Source organism: Neolamprologus multifasciatus, chromosome 16 (assembly GCF_963576455.1).
Source record: "Neolamprologus multifasciatus chromosome 16, fNeoMul1.2, whole genome shotgun sequence".
Taxonomy (NCBI): domain Eukaryota; kingdom Metazoa; phylum Chordata; class Actinopteri; order Cichliformes; family Cichlidae; genus Neolamprologus; species Neolamprologus multifasciatus.
In genome coordinates, this window is record NC_140454.1 from 7,869,970 (window position 1) to 7,886,710 (window position 16,741).

The following is a 16,741-nucleotide window of genomic DNA, read 5'->3' on the forward strand; positions in this document are numbered from 1 at the left end:
GACAGTAAGAACAGAACAATGAACATTAAATGTTTTAATTTTTCTTCTCTTTTGTTTGAGATGATTTTAGGAACTGGGTTACACCCTCCCCTCTTGAATTCATGCAAGTCCCTTTGCATGTCCACTGCGAACTGCATCATCTAAGAACAATAATTCAGTTTTAGCATTTAAAGAGTCAATGAAAGCTGTGGTTAAACCCTGAAATAATGATTTGACCACAGTGACAAGGGGATTTCCCAATTCAGCATAGTCTAGCCTTTTTGGTGGCTGGCGACTTCTTTCAGATCATCGGACAGGAATTTCTTTGCTTATTTGCTCAGCTCTCTCTTTGTTTACTGTTTCCCTGTCAAATATCAAGTCCTCTCCTTCCTCATCACTCCCTAACATGTCTGAGAGAAGTAGGATTTGTTCATCCCTCATGTCAGGGCGATCCATAGAAGGTAAGTCTTTTTCCTTTTCAGATTCGTCGTTCCCAGGTGAGTCTCTTTCCTTTTCAGATTCGTCATTTCCAGGTAAGTCTTTTTCCTTTTCAGATTCGTCGTTTCCAGGTAAGTCTCTTTCCTTTTCAGATTCGTCATTTCCAGGTAAGTCTTTTTCCTTTTCAGATTCGTCATTTCCAGGTAAGTCTCTTTCCGTTTCAGGTAAGTCTTCCTCATACGAGGCTTCTCCATAACTTGCAATCTGATTGTCATAATGTTGGTTATGGTCAGCAGGACTGGCTGGAACAACATCGGATATGGTGTCTGTACAAGCTGAAGTATTACCAGCCAACTTGTCTTGATCTACAATCACATCATCCCGACCAAGACTTGATTTATGAGTCAGCAGAACATCTCGCTTGACAATGTACACCGAGTCATTTGGCACTGATCTATCTGCAAACCAGTGGACTGAAACAATATCATCCTCATCCGAGGGGTGATCTGCTCTTTCCTTGTCTTTGTGAGTGGTCTGTCGCGTTCTGGGCCTTTTCTTTGGTTCTGGTTGTTCAGGTTTTACTTCCTTGGCTGCAGAGAGGAACCCACAAGGGAGTAAGAGGTCTCTGTGTAGGGTGCGTATGGGGCCATTCCCGCCCTCTGGTTTAACGGTGTAGACGGGGAGGTCTCCAGCTCGTTTTACCACCACATAGACGGTCTGCTCCCATTTATCGGCGAGTTTGTGTTTTCCTCGAATGCTCATGTTCCTTACCAGCACTCGGTCCCCGATTTCCAAGGTAGATGTGGTCACATGTTTGTCAAATCTGGTTTTGTTCCTTTCAGCTACCTTTGCAGCACTCCGTGTAGCTATTCTATAGCTCTCCTCAAGATGGGATTTGAGGTCCTTAACATATTGGGAGTGTGACTTGTTTTGTTGTTCTCTCACAGGTAAACCGAAAGCCAAATCGACAGGCAACCGTGGCTGACGCCCAAACATCAGCTCATATCCAGTTACCTCGTTCTTGGTACAGTTGTACGCATGAACTAAAGGCTTTACAAAATCCTCCTTAAAGTGTGTATTGTCATTGAAACATCTTTTGCTATTGCCACAAGATGGATTTTGTATTGAGCTCAGGTATCAAAGTCCCCAATGCAGTAATTGTTAGTGGTATACTCAATTCATCGGATGATGAAGAGGTTCTTGAGTTTTTGAAGCAGTATGGTACCTTTAGAGCCGTCCCAGTTGTAGATCCAAACTCAGAATTTTTCAAAAACCTGATCGTTGAGTACCGAAGTGGTAACTCCATTGATGCCTTAACTGATCTTTTGCCATACACATATGAAGTTGAAGGGAAGCCCGCTGTAAAATACCATGTAAGAGCTCTCTCCAGCGTTTACACTGCCAAGGTGGGAGGCAGTGCTACCAAATCCTACTTAGATGAAATAAAGCAGGTGGCAAAACTGAGTGGCAAAAGTTTTGAAGAGGTACTGAAGTCGATGATGACAGAGATCAGTGAAATCATTGGGAGTTCAGAGACCGATGATGAATGTATGCTCTCCTCCGTGTAGCTATTCTATAGCTCTCCTCAAGATGGGATTTGAGGTCCTTAACATATTGGGAGTGTGACTTGTTTTGTTGTTCTCTCACAGGTAAACCGAAAGCCAAATCGACAGGCAACCGTGGCTGACGCCCAAACATCAGCTCATACGGTGTGAATCCAGTTACCTCGTTCTTGGTACAGTTGTACGCATGAACTAAAGGCTTTACAAAATCCTTCCAATGTGACTTGTCTTTGTTCTCCAGAGTTCCAAGCATACTTAAGAGTGTTCGGTTAAAACGCTCCACCGGGTTGCCCCTGGGATGGTACGGGGTAGTCCGAATCTTCTGTATGCCTGCTACTTCACACAGCCCCTTGATCAGCTGAGACTCAAAATCAGGCCCTTGATCGCTGTGTAATTTTTCAGGAATGCCATAGTGTACTATGAAATGGTCCCACAGACACTTTGCAACAGTCCGAGCTTTTTGGTTCGATGTTGGGATAGCGACTGCATATTTAGTAAAATGATCTGTGATGACAAGAACATCTTTCACATTACTGCTGTCTGGTTCAATGGATAGGAAATCCATGCAGACTAACTCGAGGGGTCTTGTCGTCATGATATTCACCAAAGGTGCAGCCTTCTCAGGTAACGTTTTCCTGCGTACACACCTGTGGCAGGTCTTTATCTTTTTCTCCACATCTGAGGACATTCTCGGCCAGTAGAACCCGGCTCTGACCAGATCGAGTGTGCGCTCTATTCCCATATGACCCATGTTGTCATGTAGGCTTGTCAACACAGACTCTCGCAGGTCTTCAGGTAAGACCAACTGGTAATGTTTATTATTGCCTTCTCTTCATATTCTGTAGAGAATGTCATTGCACAGCTCAAACCTGTTCAACTCTCTCAGCAACAAGACTATGTCTGGAAGTTCTTTCCTCAATGTGGGAGGGGGTTTCTCCCCACTCTCCATCTGGGTGATAATATGTCTGATGCACCGATCAGATCTCTGGCTGTCTCTGAGATCTGCCTGTGAGAGTTTGGGAATGGTGTCTAGGCCTCCCAACGTCTCTTCCTGCTCAAAGCTGTCAGGTACAGCATCTCCAGAAATGGCAAGACTTTCGACAAGGGATATACCTGCATCATCACCCAAAGCTTCAGAGGTGGTTGAATGATAAACAAACTGTCTCTCACAGATAGCATGAACAACATCCTGATCGACTGAGTCAATATGGTCAGGATCTGACAGATGTTGTTTTGCGAACTGGCATATCCGGTCTCTCTCTTTTTGAGATGTAAGGTCATCAGGTAGCTTGCCATGAGGACGACGTGAGAGTCCATCGGCATCTCCATTTTGTTTTCCAGAACGATACTGGAGTCGGAAATTGAAGGTAGAGAGGGCCGCCAACCACCTGTAGCTGGTTGCATCGAGTTTTGCTGAGGTGAGGATGTAGGTCAGAGGGTTTGAGTCTGTGACAACGGTGAACTGATTGCCATAGAGGTAGTCACTCAGCTTCTCTGTTACAGCCCACTTTAAAGCCAAAAACTCGAGCTTATGTGCTGGATAGCGGGACTCACTACTTGACAAACCTCTACTTGCGTAGGCGATAACCCGCAGCTGTCCCTCCTGCTCCTGGTATAAGGCTGCTCCAAGGCCCGTAGTGCTCGCATCTGTATGAAGGATGTAAGGCAGCTTTGGGTCAGCAAAGGCCAGGACTGGAGGCGACGTTAGCTTGTCAATGATAGCCTCAAATGCTTTCTGGCATGCAGGGGTCCACCGTTCGTAAAACGGCTCTTTTGGATCATGATACTGATTACTCCTCCCTTTTGATTTGCAGTGTTTCCTCAGTGGTGGATAACCGGACGTTAGATCGTTCAGCGGTTTCACAATACTTGAGTAGCCTTTAACAAACCGTCTGTAACACCCACAGAACCCAAGGAAGGATCTCAGCTCCTTGAGGTTCTGAGGCACTGGCCAAGTTTTAAGTGTGGCCGTCTTTTCTGGGTCAGTTTCCACCCCGTGCTGAGAAACAACATGCCCCAAGTACCGAACTGAGGACTGGAAGAACTTGCACTTTTCGGGAGACAGCTTTAACCCATACTCCTTTAAGCGTTCCAGGACTTTCATGAGTCTGGCTTCATGCTCCTCAAGGGTTTTCGAGAAAACTATGAGATCATCCAGGAAAACAACAACTTCCTTGAGATTTATGTCTCCCATGCATCTCTCCATAAGCCTCTGAAAAGTACTTGGCGCGTTTGTCACTCCCTGTGGCATACGGTTGAACTCCCAGAAACCTAGTGGACAAACAAAGGCAGTCTTGGGTAATGCGGTCTTTCCAGTCAGAAGGGATAGGAGAGTCAGCAAAGTCAAATGTCACACTAGAGGTCTTGGATGGTTCACACTCTGATGGCTCACTCACAATGTGTTTGTGAGATAGGACAGTCTGTATTGCACTGAGTTCTGCAATCACGCTCTTAGCTGGGATGGTAATGTCATGCTCTGAGTCATTGGAAACTACTACAGGTAGTTTGCACGACTGGTTGCTCGGCAAGTCAAGGAGACAGGTTTGTACTAAAAGCCCCCCAGGCAGGGAAGATACTGAAGGATATTCCAACAGGGCAGATCTCTCAGTGTAAAATTCCTTGATTGATACTGTCCCCTCAAGAACGACTGTTTTCCCAGCTGGGACGATCACTTCATCCTTTCCACGCATCCTCACTAATCCAACGTTTTCATCTGAACATTGCTTTTGCTGCAACTCCAGTACTTTGAGTACAGTTCTGTACCCATGAGGAATGGGTTGGTAGCCCTCTGGGTTTGCCTCTGTGTACATTTCATACACTACATCAAGAGTGTTTGTTCCAATCAATACACAAGACTTGGTTAATGTCCCGGTGTCTGGGACTACTAGAGCTAGCGTTTTGACTTCTAGTTCAGCACCAAGAAAGTCTTTAGGAAAGGTGATTCCAATCTCAACATAACCCAGGTAAGGTACAAGCTGCCCATTGGCCCCTTCAACTTCCAGAAGGTCATGTAGTGGCTCTATCTGTTGCTCAGACAAATACTGGTCATAGTAGGACTTGGTGACAGTGGTCACTTGAGAACCCGTGTCAAGGAGACAACTGCACACCTTACCTTTGATCGTGACTTGACCTGTACTCTTTGTGCCTATGAGCCTCTTAGGTAGTCTGAAAGGTTGTTCTCCAACATGGGATTGCCTCAAAGTGGCCTGTGCTCCTGGCTGGCTCGCCACTTTTGTAGCACTTACATAGAATTATATAAAGTACCAATGGATAATTACCAAGGTGATAAGTAATTTGGGCTAGTATCAGAAGACTGAGAACGACTCTTAGAGCTCTGGTACACGATTGGCAGAGAAACCAGACAAACACAGTTGTGTGGCTTTAAAAGTACTTTAGTGACGTTAAGCCTTGTAAAATAAATTTGTAAACAACACAGTATTTCAATAGGTTTTAACAGAATGTCAAGTATAAAAAAAAATTCCCCCAAAGTAGCAAAAAAATAGAATAAATAAAATTGTGCACAAATAAAAGAATTAGTCTTTTTTTTTTAAGTCCAAATGATACCGGTGGGGCCCATGACAAACGGGTGTATGGCAATAGAATTTGTCCGACAAGGAGTGTGTGTGATTGTCTGTCCTACCGTACTACTTGTACAGTAGAGGATTGTAGTCCATGTGCGTGTGAGTGTGCGTGTATATGTATATCGTCTCCTAGGATCTTGGGTTGGCTCGCCATCCAATGAACACTGGAACACTCTGGGTTCTGGAATCGCTGACCTGGTCTTTGGATTCGTCCCATATAAAAACCTGACCGCCGTCGAGTGGATGCTCAGCGTTACGTGAAGCCACAGCTCAGTAAACCTTCCGGTTTCGCTCTGCCCGATAACAAAGTTTTAGTTCGTCTGCTCTGTTTGGCTGTAGAAGCAAGAGACTGAAAACTTGGGAGCTGGTACTAAGGAGGGACAAGAGCTGCCCAGAGCTTCACCGATTGGCTGACATGCGAGGAGTGGAGTAAAACAATAGGCTCTCATCAGAGCTCATCAACCCTCTGAGAAAACTTAACCCTTGTTTGACCAGAGCATATCATATATAATCTGCGTCCCTTCTATGTTTAAATAAATATTTTGATCTTGTTTCTCTTTCATTAACAGGGACAGTAAGAACAGAACAATGAACATTAAATGTTTTAATTTTTCTTCTCTTTTGTTTGAGATGATTTTAGGAACTGGGTTACACAACCCATTATTATAGGTGCTATTAGAAATCTCAGATGAGGTCAAATCTCATTGACCATGAGGTCAATGTCAGAGGACAAGTTTTTCTGAAAATCTTGTGAATGATAACTGAAGAAGAAAATCACTTTGGATGTTCAAACTTAAACCATAGGTGCTTCTACTAGGGAGGCCGAGGGGTAGCACTGGTGGCCACCAGTAACAAGGCCGGAAGCTCGTATCTGATGCCAAAAACAATGAGTTTAATTAGCTTAAATGTAGTTGGAACTAATCATTTGTACCAAATACTTTTTATACTTATCAAAAATAATTAATTAGAAAATGCCAATTATCTTCAATACTTGAGGAAAGTAAAGGCAAGTCTCCATAAGCTGAAATAAAGCGGTGCAGGCGCTGGTTCTGAGGAGTGATATAATTATCTTACTCCCTGGTGTGGTGCTACAGGCCACATTAAGAGAACATGAAGTCTGCAATGAATATGTCACGTGACATACAGCAAATGATGGTTAAAAGGGTCCATGCCCACACAGTGTTAATTTTCCCTTTTTATAAGCTTATTAGCGTGGCCCCCTACCTCACTGTCAGATTCTCAAGTGGCCCTTTTAATGTTTGGTCCACTGTTGGTTGTTGCTGTCACCATCCTTTGCAGCTGTTCATCTCTCCACATCTTCACCTCAGCTGCTCTGCCTTCCAGCATCACTGCACTGCTCAAGTGTGATGGAATACACTGTTCCTCTTCCCTGTCAGTCTGAAAAATTAGGCTCCCCTCTGTCAGAGTCTAGTTACAGCGCCTCTCGCTTGTATCTGTCATTCGTTTGCCCTCTGTGTTCTCCCCTCATGCTCTTCATGCTTCTCACACTTTGTTTTCCATTTTTTCTTTGCTTTTCTTTACTTTTTTGGATTTTTGGTTTCTTGTTTTGTGAATGCAACAGCCAAATCAATGTTCACTTCATGTTCACTGTGCCTACCTCTGTGTCTTTTCTCTTCTTTAACCCTAGATAGATAGGTAGATGTTAAGATGACGCGGCCACGTCCAGACGCCTTCCTGACCTCTCCGCACAGACTGTTGTTTACTTATTTATTGCTTTGTTAGACACAATTTATATAATGTATATAATATTACTGCTCATAATGTCCTCTTTGTATATATTGACTCACTGTATATAATGTTCTCTCTCTTTATGCACAGTTGAGGAGGATATCAGGTCACATTTCACTGCGTGTTGTACTTGTATAACTATGCACGTGACAAATAAACAATCTTGAATCTTGAATCTTGCTGCCGGTGACCCGTTCAACAACAAAACTTTGAAAGTCATCTTTAACCGGCTTGACAAAGGACTTAATGAAATTCCCCCTATCACCCCCAAATACCTTGTGGAAAAAATGTAATGATACAAATCGACAGTATTTCCATTATTTAATGATTCTGTAATTTTCATGAAATGCTGGTACTCTTTAAAATAGTTCAGCTCAAGGGCAAAATGCTGACTTTGTAGTAGAAAAGGGAAAAACACAACACTCATCACCTTACTTATCATTTCCAGCAAGAGGAGAGGATCTTTGCCAAACTGAGAAGTTCTTAATGCTGTCCTGAATGCAGGACACAACAGATGCAGACTGGCAAGGAGTAAATCCAAGCGAATGTAACAAAAACACAGCAGTCGCATTAAGGACTTTGTTGTAATTTAAAGACCTTACAATAATGCAGAGAAAACCCGAATAATCAGATGACCCCATATGAGCAAATACTTGGCGACAGTGGGAAGGAAAAACTCACTTTTAACAGGAAGAAACCAGGCTCAGGGAGGAGCATTTGCTGCAACCAACTGGGGGCGATACGAAAAGAAAAGAGTAGAGGGAGACTGAGAAAAAAATGTTAACAATGTCTTAGCTTCAGAAAACTCTAAAGTAAAATACTTTGATGCTAAATATAATAACAGATAAAACTGCTACGAAGAAAGGTGGAAGGCACAACAACAATTTTGCTCTGGCTCATTACAGCACTGAGCCTCCTTTTGGTTTGAGTGTTCAGTAATCTGCAAATGAGCAACTGATTAATGACACAGGTCAGGACAGGAAGGCAGAATCAGATGGGAACACAGGTAAAAAAAGGCAGCAAGAAATGGCCAACCACAGTCATAGCACACAGTCTGGCACAGCAGTGAGCGTCCCTCTGTAGTAGAATACCGATTGCTGATCACAGCAGCTGGGTCAGCAGGTCATTGGGTCAGCTGTAGTTAATGGGAACATCTCAGTTCTCATAACAGCACCTACTTTCCCTCTCTTTTGTCTTTTTTGTTTTAGCCTTAACCCCAATTTGCATGAGATTTATTTCTCTAGAGGGTATTTTAACATGACCTTTTCATGTCAGTGGTTATACTCCAGTCTGGAGTGCATGTTATTTTTCACCTTCTCTCCAGTAATTACTAAAGTGGGGATTTTCAGCAAACTTGCTGGTCCTGTAATTTAAATTGATCCCTCAGAGCCACGTCTTCCAGCCAGCATACAGAAAAGACCTTTTTAGGAATCGTCACTCAGCATCATGAGCTCATGTCCTGTTATGTCAGCATTACATTGGTACCGTTGTCTCTGTGGTCTGTTTTTGTCCTCGTGTGATTTTTTTTTCAGCCATGTTAGCTTGATTATCTTCATGGTAAAAATGTGGTCACAAAAAAGTGCAGCATCCACGAATGTCTTGAAACATTTCATCAGCCAATGTGGCTCCACTCACTTGAATAGAAAGCTAACACAGCTAACACAACCACAAACACTATGTTTGACAGATAAACTGTTAGATTCAAAAGCACAGCACTTTACATAGAAACTGACTTTTTCTTTCTTTTTTGCATTTGGAAAGTGTCTAGCAAATGATCGTTCAAGTAGAAAACTGTTGTGAGGTTCATCTACAAAGTCCAGTTCACCTCCGGTGTGTTCACTGGATGGTTAAACAAATCTTACCCTGGACCACCTGAAAAGGTGGGCAGAGACACCTTTGTGTGATCACTCTCCACACTTCAGCACAGATCTGCAGTTTTTCATTAATGACAGCTACCTTTGTAAAACAAAAAAACAACAATTTTGAGCAGATAGTGCATCAATAGAGTAAAGCTACTTTCAGCTATTCTTTACAAGGGGTTGTCACAGCGGTTAGCACGTTTAATTTTATACTGGATGCCCTTCTGGACGCAACCCCAGAGGGATCTGTGTTTCCTCCTAGGATCAAACCGGAGCTCCTTCGCTTACTTTTCACAAATTTCAAAAGGTCATGAATGTAAATGAAAAAGAGAGAAAGGAGCTTAGAAAGTGCTCCCAAATTGTTGAAGGCGGTGTGAGCATTGCACAGCGGGACTGAGGGTGACAGTCGTAGGGTACAGGCCTGGTGTGAGTACACCAACAGAAAAACAACTGGTGTGATAAATCTTTATATGTTGGGTGGTGGTTGTCTTATTTTGTGTTGTAAACTAGTGCTGGTATGCACAAATGCACCAAGCTTGAACTTTTATTAACACTGGTAGTCATTACAGCAAACTCTTGGGCAGCGCCTAGCTTTCCCTGAGACATATCCCATAGTGCACCAGGGTGAGGTCTTCAAAAAACATAAAGGACCAATCCGACTTTCCTTAAAGTAATGAGCTGTGTTCAGGAACAACATGTTAAATACATTACAGAATAATACAGTTGTGTCCAGCCCCAAAGACGTATCCAGGATCTTTGGAATAGTTCAAAAACTATTATGAAGGAATTACTGTAAGACACAAAGCTTCATCTGGAGACATAAACAATTTAAAAAAAAGTGCTTTGTGACTTCTTTGTTGATATAAAAAAACATATTACTTTTTTTTCTTACACAATATCGCAGATATTTTATATAGAAAAAGAGACTGGGTCTAAAAATAAGACCACTTTCAATGGTACTTAATTTAATAACTTCAATAACTAATTAATTAATTAATTAATTAATCACCATGTTTTGTTTTTCATCTTATTATAATGATTGTAGCATACTTGTGCTCCCTGTCTCCTCCTAGATGTGGTAATTAATCAAACTGCTTAGGGTACCAGGATTATCAACATTTACACTCAAAAAATATGCATGCCCGAATTAATTTGATTCTATTCATATTTTTCACATAATGTTTTTTTTTTATACATAAGTACAATTTGAAACGTTAAGTATAATGTAATGTACTCAGATTAAATTTACTGGAGTGGTAAACCTTTGGATCCTATATTTCAGTTGCATTTTACTCAAAATTGCTGCTATATGTTTATGAAGTCAAAGAATCATTATTTAGGCATATTAGTTTTGGGGAATTATTTTTATAATACTTAAATCCTTAATAGTTAACCTCAAAATGAATGGTAACATGTGCATTCCTGCATTTCTGTGTATTGTCCTATTATAAATATTATGTGTAACAGCTGAATCAAAACAAACCACAGCATTACACCTAGGTTACATGTAGGTTCATATTATGTGTACATGTTTCTTGTTTATAAATACATTTGGCTAAACAGTTTATCGATAGTTTTCACTTGAGGTCAGAATACTGATACTTTTCACCTGGTGGAAAAACATTACTGCAGTTTTTTGCCCTTGCAGCTCTTTTCAACGTCTTCGAGTTTAACTTGGACGCATTAATCAGCATTTATTCGATACTAATGCAACCCAGGCTGTCAACGGTGGCTCATTTAAATTGTAGGAATTATTTACCTGACACTGGAAAAATACTCAGCTTCACTGTTATGGTGAGACATTAATGTGACAAACTAATACTACAGGAACTTTTCTAGCTCTACACTGTCAAAGTCCAAGTCAGAAAAATGTAAGATTTACATGTGGTGGTTAGTTTGCGCTAGCTATGTAGCACTAACCTTTAAGGATGAACAATTTCTTGTTCTTCACCACATTCAGAGATTTAAATAAAGCTGCTGAGGTAGAATATGGACCAGAATTCCCCCAAATCCATACTTTCTCTTTATATCTTTGTTTTTCCACCATGACAGATGATCCAAGTAGTCTTGGTTTGAAACAGGTGAAAACAACAACGACACTGTTTTCCTGTACTACTAACCGTACACTATTGGCTATTTGTAAAACTGTACTACTGTTTTGTACATTTTATAAGAAGCATTTGTAATGGTGAAACTAATTTGTCTTATTTGTATTTTCTATAGATATGATAATATATTGGTGGTTAGCACTGTTGCCGTTCAATTCCAACATCAGGCCGGGGTCTTTCTGTGTGGAGTTTGCATGTTCTCCCCGTGTTTGCGTGGGTTCTCTCCGGGTACTCCGGCTTCCTCCCACCGTCCAAAGACATGCAGCTTGTGGGGATAGGTTAATTGGAAAATCTAAATTGCCACTAGGTGTGAATGTGCGAGTGAATGTGAGTGCGAATGGTTGTCTGTCCCTGTGTGTTAGCCCTGCGACAGACTGGCGACCTGTCCAGGGTGTACCCCGCCTCTCGCCCCATAACAGCTGGGATAGGCTCCAGCGCCCCCCGCGACCCTGAAAAGGATAAGCGGAAGCGAATGGATGGATGGATGGATGATAATATATTGTAATCTTTTATAGGACAACAATAAAGCAATGAAGCCATGACATAGTGATAGCTACAGTTCCTAGCATTGGAAATGTCCATGTAAACATTTCTAAAATGTTGGAGTAAGTCACTTCAAAAGTAATTACAGTATCTATGGCCACTGGGTCAGTTGGTAAAGGTTCAGGAAAGAAATTGAAAGAAATAACAAAGAAAAGATCATAGTTAGGGTTAATAGAAACTTTATACAATGTACATGCTATAAAAAAACATTTTCTTATTTATCAGGGTGTAGAATAAATCTCAGTCTAAAGGTGGTGTCACCAGCATGCCACCATTTAAACTGAAAGTGGCTCACGACAGCACACAAGTATGTTCGTTAAACCAAATCATTTATACTAGAGCACCCAGCCCTCATTTTTCCACCACTTTTTGACCTGTTTGTATGCGTGTCTGCTCTAAATTCTCACCTGATGCATTGTTTTGATTCCCTTTTATTTATGATCCAATTATCTCTGCATCGCCAAGCAGCACACTGAGATACTGAACAAAGAGTCACCATGGCAACCTCTCTCTCTCTTCTATGAGAGTATGACATCAGCATTTACAGATACAAAGTTTAGATTATTTCAGTATTAAGATTTTGCTTAATGGTTTTCCTGCTTTTTGAGTTCTTTGATTGAACTTTTCTTTCATTCTTTGTTTATCGAAAATTACAGCACATTGTGTCTGCGAGCATGAAACATTGTTACGCTTTGTCAGTCAGCATGGGGGCCTGTTGGATTCTGCAGGGCGTTATTCACGTGGACGGTGCTGAAAAGGCACGGGGATGCAGTAATGCTATGAATTGTGGGTAAATAGGTAGTAAAAATGGTTGGATTAATGTAATCGGTGGTAAGTCACAGCAGGGGCTCGGCAGGCAAGAAATAAAGAGACTCAGTATGCCTCCGGACAGTGAAGTGAAAACCCAGCAGGAATCTAAAGAGACTGAAGACCATTTAAATCCGGAGCTGCATTTTTTACTAAACAGAGACCGATGATGGTGAAGGAGGCAGCTTGGTTATTTGGTCAACAATTTGTCATCAACAGGAACTTTAAAAGTAACAATATTAAAATAACCAGATTTTATCAGTGGCTGTTTTCACGTGTAAATGTACTTGCAGTGACACACCAACTGTTCCTTTAGTATTAGTGGCTGAAGATGAACTATGTCAGTCCACCAAAGTGAGACTAGCACTGATCAAATCAGTCTGGTCTAAGGAGTCCAGAGGTTGGCAGGCTTTGACACTGAATCTGCATTATGTGTTAGCTATGTGGGTAAAAGGGGGAGAAAAGCATGCACTATATAGGCAGAAATACTGAGTGCACCTCCTCATCTTTGAATTTGGGTTTTTACACTCCTATTAATACAGGTGTATAAAATCAAACCAAATATATACATACACTCACTTAAATCTTTTAAAGTCAAATGCTTCAAAATGCTTTTGAATGCGTAATATGACAGTGGTATGGCTTATTACCTTGTTGTTAATGACGATGCTTGACTACAACTGGTAGTGTCTCTTTGTCAGCAGATTATTTTGACAGATTGACCAATACTCAGAACAGTGGAAAAGTTTAAGGAACTCAGTCAAGATCTAAGGAGAAATATAGATTTACACAAGTTGGGAAGGTCTCTTGGAGCCATTTCACAACAACTGCAGATTCCAAGATCATCGGTTTGATCAACTGTACATAGGGATGGGTATCGAAACCCGGTTCTTGTTGAGAACCGGTTCCCACGGTTTCGATTCCTTGGAATTGTTTGCCATTTTTGCAAACGATTCCCTTATCGATTCCAGTCGCCCCGAATGACGTCACCACGTTGCGGAGCATCATTTACCTGGCAGGAAACACGACGCCTAAGCGGCTCAAACGCTCAAAAGTTTGGTCATACTTTACGAGAACGGATGACAACAGGGCAACTTGCAATACTTGTAAAGTAGATATTTCATTTAAGGGAGGAAACACTACAAATATGCAAAAGCATTTGCTCACAAAACACGCGATGACCTTAAATGAATGTCGTGTTTTTAATTCTCCTCCGGACTCGTGAATCTCAACCCAGCAGCAGCGGTAACGTTTGCAAGTCCTCTCCCGTTAATGCAGCAGGTAAATAATCAACTAACAGTGCATATTATGTTAGCGCGATCTGCCTTATTACAAACCTGCCATTACTGTGCATTTAGGTGACCATGATGAGAGAGACAGAGTCTGTTTGGCTCAGATGCTGGCAGTTCTCACTGCAGTCTACCGGTAGCGTCTCTTTTCAGGCCAGGATAGACGAATGTCACCGAGCAGTGACTAAGTTTGTGGTAAAAGGTTTGCACCCATTTGCCACAGCAGATGCCTCAGATTTTCAGTAAGTGAATGTGTTTAATTGTAGGCAGGGACATTATTGGATATTCTTGTGTAATTGCTACAGAATAATTTATGTTATACTTTGTTATTGCTACAGAAGAATATTTATCTTATTGTTTTACATTTACAATTTTTCCCCAGGGACCCTGTGACACCCCATTGAAGAGCCATAGGCTGGATCTCTTAAGATCTCACTGTTGGGTTTGTAAGGCCATGTTACTCCTAAATTTCTATCTTGTTCAAAGAGAAGATAAAAAACAAAGTTCTAAGCTAATCGACCTTAGTGTTCTTCTTTTTTTAAAATAAGAATCAATAAGAGAATCGTTAAAGAATCGAATTGTTAAACAGAATCGAAAATGGAATCGGAATAGTGAAAATCTTATCAATACCCATCCCTAACTGTACATAAGTACAAGTTATTTGGATGTGTCATTTCTTTACTGAGGCCTGAAAGAAGACCCAGACTGTCACTGTCAGATTAGAAGAACCTGGTTAGGATGTTCAAGAACAACCCAGGAACCACCAAGGCCCAATCCTGTCATGTACTGGAAACTGGAATCAGTGTCACTGCCCACAGTGAAGCGAGTTTTACATGCACGGAGTGGGTCCATGAAAGAGTGCTGACCAAGAAAGAATCCCCAACACCTTCAAGCGTGACTGAAATTTGCAGTTGTTCTCATGGACAAGAGGGGTATTGTGCAGTCGATGGCTTGGAGGGTCAAGGCTGTTTTGGCAGCAAAAGGGGGACCAGAGCAATATTAGGCAGGCAGTCATAATGTTATGCCTCATTGGTTTTTCTACTTATGCACACACATACCTGATACATGAACGTCAGGTTTGGTCAAATTAGTACTAATTTGTTTTCTGCTACTGAAATGAAGACTGTCATAGAAGATGTTTGAGCAGGTGAGCTAACGTAATTATGTTGATTCAGTGACTAAATCAGTCTCTGAATGTTTAATGCTGTAAAGCTGGAACTCTGCGTTCATTTGATTGAAACATAAATGACATTATAATTACATCCATAAAGTCTAAAGCCTATAGATTGTGGATCAAAAATCTTTACCAGCTGTGGCAATAAAGAAACACAAATTCTTGCACTGCTGGGTAGAGCTGAAATCAAAGTCAGCTAAAAGAAAATGACTAAAATGTCCTTATTTTTAGGGACACAGACACACATGCACACACATACAGAGTGAATCTCGTGTTTGCCTGTGGGTTTGTGGATGTGGGCGTGAGAGATTCAGTTTAGCGAAGCAAGTTCTTTCTTTTTTCTTCTCGTGTTTATGAGTTGTTTTATTAAAGCACATGTCAGTCTGTCCTTCTCCTCCTCCTTCTCCTCCCACCTCGTCCTGCTCGGCGTTCTCTCTCCTCGGATAATAAAAAGTTGGGCTGTGTGAAGAGGAGGTCTCTCCGGGGAAGCGTGTTCAAATGAAGAGATGTTCTGATATAAAAATGTGATAATCAACACTTTAAAATGTCCTTGGGCTCCTTCCATCACAGCTCATGGTACACCATTTTTCAACTTTGATTCTGATATTAAAATTTTAAATGAGTGTGTGTTGAAATAATGGAATTTCTAACATTAGTCTGGAGGCTCCACATGTACCTCAGATGCTAATGATTTTTATTTAACAGGTCGTTTAAAATCAGGACAGGAACGGTGAGAAAAACAGGTGTCGTAGCCTGCAAAAACAGATTGAAGCTCAAAACCTTTTTTAGTTTGCTGAGAACCACTTTAGCTGAAGAACTTGGGAAAACAGTGGTGATGCCTGAACCATCAATTGATGTGTGGCCATGGAGCAGTGTGCACTGCGTGGCTCCAGTAGCCATGAGCAGATTATTGTGATTAATGAGCTGACTGATATAACTCATTAATCAGTACAGCAGACTGTTTGCAAGATAAGACAGGATGAACACAAAATGCTAAATATTAGTCTGCACTAAGAAACATTCAGACAAGGAAAAAACTGGCACCTACAAGTAGGAGAGTTTTACATGTGATGATTAGTTTCGACTTGTGCAATGCCAAATGTCTACAAACATGTCTAAATTAACAATGCAGTTATAAAATTTGTTACATTTTGTTAAATTTTTGTGTCATAATATGCTGCATGTTTTCAGTAGGTAACAGAAGTAATCTGCAGGCTGGTCAGTTGAGCACCTGAGCCCTAACTGTAGAGCTGTTCTGTTGGAATATATGTTGAATTTGTTTGAACATTGTCTTGCTGAAATAAGAGCCTCTAACCTGGATAGCATCTAATGTTACTTAATAGTACATTGTGGCCAGAGGTTTGGATACACTCAGCATGTGTGCATGGATGTCATGGTAATTATTAGCTTTTAATCATTTCTTTGAATGAATGTTTTTCAAGGCTGGAATGATTATACAGCATGCATCTTAAAGTCTACATGAAATACCACATGTGGAAAATATTACTTATATATTACACAATGGAGCCCTACTCTAAAACCTGTAATAGATTTAACACTGTCTGTGAAGCTGAATTTAAGAAATAAGTGCTTAAGGTTAAATTTCTAAGAGCATGTGTTGTGGTATCTTGTACCAGTGCACATTGTGACAT

At 41.2% G+C, this 16,741-nt stretch overlaps 1 long non-coding RNA gene across 1 annotated transcript in view; it reads left to right on the forward strand.

The window, feature by feature from the left end:
• Nucleotides 1-11,429: 11,429 nt before the first annotated feature.
• The window catches only part of LOC146500202 (uncharacterized), a 35,080-nt gene continuing 29,768 nt past the window's right edge, over nucleotides 11,430-16,741 (forward strand). Inside the window, exon 1 of the long non-coding RNA XR_014869798.1 lies at nucleotides 11,430-11,554. This is a non-coding gene — a long non-coding RNA (uncharacterized LOC146500202). The remainder of the gene's footprint in view (nucleotides 11,555-16,741) is intronic.